The sequence below is a fragment of the Colobus angolensis genome, unplaced genomic scaffold, assembly GCF_000951035.1.
Source record: "Colobus angolensis palliatus isolate OR3802 unplaced genomic scaffold, Cang.pa_1.0 Scaffold165, whole genome shotgun sequence".
NCBI lineage: Eukaryota > Metazoa > Chordata > Mammalia > Primates > Cercopithecidae > Colobus > Colobus angolensis.
The window spans coordinates 567,122-573,848 of record NW_012114766.1 but is presented as its reverse complement, the minus strand read 5'-3'; positions in this window follow the sequence as shown (position 1 = coordinate 573,848).

Genomic DNA, 6,727 nt, shown 5'->3' with positions numbered 1-6,727 from the left:
TGGAGCACAGGCGGCTGGTGCTGACCGGGCCCTGCCATCAGCAGGGGCATCTGGCTCAGCACTGCTGCACCTCTGCCTGGTGGTGCAACCGAGACTGGCACATCTGTGCTTCTTGCCTGACTGTGGACCTCCAGAGGGCAAGACCAGGCCTCATCTGCCCTTTAATCCATGGGTGTGAGACCAGCCCAGACACACTAGGCTGGAGGAAGGCGAGGCATGAGCGTAGAGCAACGTGCACCTTGCCTTCTGCACCCGCTGGTGGTAGCTGGCAGCCTGGGGATTATCCTGAGTCTCTCCTCTCCCTCTCTGCTTCATGGCAGGACAACTGGACATAACGATTCAGCCCACACTGACCTCACAGGAGGAAAAAGTGACAGACCAATGATTTCAGCATAGGGAAGGGAGAAGGTGGCACAGGCAACCCAGCACCCTCACCTCCAAGCAGCAAGCGAGATGAGAACTGGGTGAGTGGATGCCAGGGAAGAACCCAGCCCACACCAGAGCCCTGGAGGGAGACCCTTTCCTAAGCCAGCAGCAACTGACCACTTCTTTACGGAGAAAAAATGGGCCTGAAAAAAGTGTCAGATGAACTTCCTATAAGGACCAGAAAGAGACAGGAAACTCAGAGAGAGGTTTCTCTAACCTCACTATTCAACTTCTGTAATGTGTCAGGGGAGAAAAATATGAGGCCTGGTCACAGAGTCACGAGACGGCCGAGTGAGAGGGACAGAGGGCCCAACACCTCCCAAGTGACTGTCAGAAACCGGCAGCAGCCAAGCGCCAGGAAAACGCTCCTTTCCAGGAGAGGGTGGCCTCACGTCAGCATGCCTACGGACACCTGTTTGCTGATGGAGAAAGAAACTTCCAACTGTCCACAACTCGGCCAACTCACCTTCTCAGACAAAACGAGCAGGGGCCCAGTGACGAATATTTCGGAAGAGGTCTATTTTTGGACTGGACATTTTTCAGAAACTAAATTTAGTCAGTTTGAATTCTTTTTTAAAAATGCTATTCCATTAGGTCTTTTGAAATAGGGAATATACATCTCATTATAAAGACAGGACACACTGTTCTCCCATCAGCCTGAAATGCTGCAGACGACGAGCCGTGAGGGCCGCGCGGTAGACGGACCCGTGCAGGGAAGGGCGGAGGCACAGACAGGGACATGGGCCAGGTGCCCTGGAAGTCAGACATCAAAATGTATGGCCCTTAATTATCTGTAAAATAATAGCTCACTTGTAGTTTTTTAAAAGTCATGTTTTGTGTTACCATTCATTGGCAATTCTGGCCATTTTCAAATGCTTATTAACTGAAATATTGGCTTCTTCATTAATTTTCTGTTTATATTTTTTGTCCATTTTTACGCACTCAGGAAAACCCTCATATTTAGGGTATTAAACTGTTTCTAAATGCACTTGATTTTATTCCTATAGACACAGAAAAGATTCGAAATGTTTCCGTCAGATCTATCGTTCCATTTCTTCATTCCTTTTTATTTTGGTTTATTTTGTTACTTTTCCTCTGACGTCCTCCCTGAGCCCACTACACACAGTCGCCTTGACCTCCCCTCGTGTGGCAAGGACGCGGCACGGCCAGTGCCCACGTGCAGTGCCAGGGTGGATGCACAAGTCTAGAGAGAGCTCTGGCAATGGCCTCCAGACTCAGGATCGTTCGCTCATGCAGCCGGCCTAACCAGCCCTAGGGAGACCCAGGAAAAGCCCTTCAACGCAGGAATGTGAGTTTGTTTGGAAGAAGGGCTTTGCAGAGGTGACGAACTAAGACTCTTTGGTGAGGGGATAACCCTGGGCTTTCTGAGGGGGCCCTGACCGCCCTCACATGTGTCCTGCGGGGTAGATCTGAGATGGATGGAAGGGGAGACCCCGGAGAAGAGGAGGAGGCCACGTGGAGAGAGAGAAACAGGCTGGAGCGATGAGGCCACAAGCCAGGATGCCTGGAGCACCAGAAGCCAGGAAAGGAGGGGACCCTCCCCGCACCTCTGGAGGGAGCAGGCTCCAGGATGCCTCAGCTCCAGGCTTCCAGCCTCCAGCACCCAGAGTGCACTCTGCCGTTTCGGGCACCCGATCTGCGGTAACTTGCTATAGCAGCCCCCAGAAAACTAAACACACCCATTAATCAATAATTCTGATCCTAGGAATTGGCTGGAGAAAAAAAAGATCTACATTTTCAGAAAATATTCAAAAAAAATACATTAGCCACAGAACAATGGCCAAACATTTTTGTAAGTAACTTAAATGTCAAACAACAGGGGAAAGTTTTAATTGCATTCCATACAGGAACGTTACACATTGATTAAAATTAAATTATAAAAGGATGTTTTGAATATATGGGCAAATTCTTAGAAAAGAATATAAAGTGAAAAAAAACAAGGTAGTTTCCAATTCTCATTTTTAAAATAATTAGAAGAAGGCTGGAAAGAAACACACCAATGAACTATAATCATTTCTAGGTCATGGAATTATTGCTGACTTGTAATATATTAATTAGCTCCTAAATACTTAGCAGATAAAATGACCAGAAACAAAAGAAAAGAAGGCCAGGTGCAATGGCTGACACCTGTAATCCCAGCACTTTGGTAGGCCAAGGCAAGAGGACTGCTTGAACCCAGGAGTTTGAGACCAGACTAAGCAATATGGCCAAACCCCAGCTTTAATGAAAATACAAAAAGCTAGCTGGGTGTGGTGGCATGCACCTGCAGTCCCAGCTACCCAGGGGCTGAGGCAGGAAAATCACTTGAGCCCAGGAAGTCAAGGCTATGATGATGCCACTGCATTCCAGCCTGGGCAACAAGCAAGGCTCTGTCTCAAATAAAGAAAAAAGAAAAGAAAATGTACAAAAGTAGCCTAACTCGCCTCCCATGATATCATCAGATACAGAGAGAGCAAAATAAATTGTAGGTGAGAAGAAATCTCAAGAGCTATAACAAATATAGTAAAAGTTGTGAGAAAGCAAAGACCTGGCAGCCAAGGACAGGTCTCCATGCCACAAGACAAAGCAGTAACCCCGGGGTTTCGTCTGTCCCTGTCCACTGGGAAGCCACTGGCTGCTTTCTGAGCGTGTCCCAGCCCACCACAGAGGAGGGCTCTGAGGAACAGGCAGGTGCTGATGGGCAGTGCCGAACACCTGTGTGCCGCCATGCATCCCTCAGTGAGGCTGTTCGCAAATTCACAGCACTGCGGGGCTGGATGTCACCCAATATATGTAAGCACTTTTTAAAAAGCTAAAGTGAGTGGTAAATGATACGAGATATTCTATCTCTCGGCTCCTCTATGGTTTGGACTCTAGCGCTTTCCTGGGAGAAAACAAACTCCCGGTAAGGGCTTCCTCCTCGGGTCACAGCATGGGATATGCTGACCCACCGATGCCCACAGGGACCACTCTGTCCCCACCCAGGGGACACGCAGCCCTGCAGCTACGTGGAGCATGCAGCCGAGCTGAGCTGGCTCTGTGGACCTCAGTCTTAGAGGAGCAAGACAGAGACAGAAAGCACCAGAGCCCACCCATCCCACCACAGAGGCTGGCCCATCCCGCCACAGACACGTTTGTTCCACCACAGAGCCTGCCACAGAGCTCCCCGCCATCCCACCACAGACCCACTCATCCCACCACAGACCCACTCATCCCACCACAGACCCACTCATCCCACCAGGGAGCCCACTGTCCCACCACGGAGGCCCCCACCCTGCCCCATCCTGGAGCCCCGTGACCCGATCCTGCCACAGAGCCTGCCCATCCCATCATGGAGCACCCCCATACTGCTGCAGAGCCCCCACCCCTGCCCTGCACCCCATCCCACCTCAGAGCTCACCCTCCGGCTGCCTGTGTCCTCCGAGTTCCCCTAGGCTGGAACATGCCCTGTCCTCCCGGTCTCTCCGCCTTGCTTTTCGTCAGTCAGAGCTCGTTTCTGGAACTCGGGACCAAAGATGCCTAAGCAAGGCCTGGCGGTGAAGCCCATCACGTGACTGGCGCAGCGCACGGTAAATGGTGCACTTGTCACTATGGCTCGATGGTTTTCAGAGGAGGTTTCTCCTTCCCTGTCTGCTTTATGATATCTTGCAGTCTTTTTATTGAACGAAAACATAAAGAAGTCCCGTAAGACTCAGAAGTATGATGCACTGTGGGTAGTGCACACACTGAGAAGAACAGTCAGAGGCAGGGCAGTACCTGGCAGCCCCTCACCCTCTAGAGCCTCCTGGTCTTTAGGACAGGCTGGCTTTCCCGTGTCGCTCTCCCCAGCCCCCGGAGAACCAGGACAGCTCAGCCCAGGAGGGTGAATGTGACGACCCCAGGCCCAGTGCAAGGGCCCCATTGCCCTTCCCAGCCACTGGCTTGGACATGATGAGATGTGAGGGGAGGTCTTCTGCAGAACTCACAGTAATGTTTCCTTACTGCAAAGGTGTCCCCCATCACGCCTGCAGGGCTGACGTCACCAACAGGGGCACCGTCCCCGCATCATGCCTTTAGGGCCAGTGTCTGCAGCCAGCAGGGGCTACGCCGGGATGCTGAAGGGCCACAGAGCAGGCAGCGGGAACCTGGTTGCTGAGGATGACCCGCTGTGGTGCTCTGTGGTAAGAACTCACAAATCCTCAGTTTCAGTTGTTTTATGTGGGACTTTCTATTATATGCAGCCAAAAGTATTCTGATACAGCAAAAAAAAAAAAAAAAACAAAAAAAAAAACAGAAAATCAGAACCACTGTCCACCTCAGCACCTGCAGGTGTGCAGCTGGCATTCTGATCCACATTCATTCAGCAAATGAGGGGCTCATGCCCAGCAAGGTGTCAGGCGTGGGGGACACTGCCATGACCACAGTGGGTGGCCCTCTATCCCACAGATCTCTCCCAGCCCATGGCACTGGATGGTGGCAGCTGCGTCCCCAGCTCTGGAGCCCCCATGCCGATGTGGCCTGCAGCTCTGTGTGACCCCACACGGGATCCGATGCACCATCTGACCCTTCTACCCCAGTTTCCTCATCCGCAGTCTGCAGACAATGCCAGCACTGACCTCACAGGGCTGGCATGAGAATCACATGAGTTAATGTGAGTAACTCGCCCAGCAGTGCCTGGCACACAGCAAGCACTCAACAGATCCCAGATATGATCAGAAAACATCAAAAATAAATAAGTTGCACGGGGCATGAGAAGGCAAGGGAGCCGGAAGCACCAGAGGGATGGCACCCACTTTCGCCTGGCATCTCTGAGAAGCCCCACATGTGGGAAGGCTTGGAGAAAGGAGAGATATGCCCCATCCTTCCTGCAGGGCATACAGGCCCCGAACCAGGACAATCACTGAAGTTTAGGCACCAGCAAAGAGGCCTGGGTGATGGGGGCAGAGTGTTGATGGGATGAACTTGGCTGGCCTGGGCGGGCTGTGAGGGTTGGTGCGGACCCCCATAGGCAGGTGACCTGGCGCTGAGTGAGATGGAGATGTGATCGGGCTTCTAGGGTTCCTCATTCTGGAGTCGGTATCCTTCCAATCTGGTCTTCATGCTCCAAACTCAGTGGCTTTAGGAAAATGGATGAACACATTCACACTGTCTTATAATCCGTTCTCTTTACTTAATATGGTATGAACACCTTCTTATAGAATTAAGTACTTAACTTCCATCTTTTTGTGGATGTGTATTTTTTATAACATTGCTGTGTCACCATGAATTTACCCAATCCTGTTACTGCTGTTTTCCAGTATTATACTACGAAACACAACTGGAGGGGACATCCACTTACCTAACTTGCTGTAAATTCATGATTACTTCCTTAGGAAAAGTTTCCGGAAGTGAAATTGCTGGGATAGTTACATGCAAAGAAGAGATTTTTTAAATTGAGTGCTGTGACTCTTAAGAAAATATCATTAGAGAAGCAAGTAGCAGGAAAAATTGAAGACTGAGAAATACTGTTTGGTTGCTTTAAAGAACTACAGAATTCAAGTTTCACCAACAAAAATAAAACTTTGAATCTAACTATAGCGACAACCTAGAACATTTTGTTTCAGACCCAGTAGTGTTACATTCTAAAATGGCCACAACAAAAGGTTGAAACTACAACTCTCAATTGTTTATGCAAATTTCTAAATTATATATAGTAAAGATAGTCAGAAAACAGATGTTTGGAAGTTTGTTCAGAATGTCAAAATATTACGAAGAATGTTACACAACGGAAACCCACAACTCGGAAGCAGCGGCTGAAACGTGGAGAAGGGCCAGCGGTGTAACGAGGTGTCAACTGTGTGTATTTATGAGGTCATGAAACTGTTTATCCAGTGACATGGCCTAAAACCCTGCAGCAGGTGTAGAGACGGCCTGGGCCACCCCTTCCTGCCATCTCTGCTGCACTGAGGACAGCATGTGGACAGACTGGGGGAGGTGGAGGCTGGGACCCAACCCCAGCGAGGAATTCGGAGGCTGGGAGCATGACCTCACTCAGGCAATGGGGCCGGGGAAGCAGCATTCCAACTAGGTTTGAGAGAAAAGACATGAGGAAAAGGCGGAATGAAAAGCACTGCCAAGTGTGGGTGAAGCCAGAGTCTTGCTGGGGCACAGCCCAGGCAGGGAACAGAGAGTGACTGTGGGGAGCAGACAGCCAGCACCCCGGGAGGGTGACGTGGCCGGACAAGAGACAGGGACGCAGGTCAGGCTGGGGAATCTGTACCTCGAGGAGGTGTCAGCCCCTCTTCTGCACCTTCACCCATTCAGATCATTAGATGAGACCAGG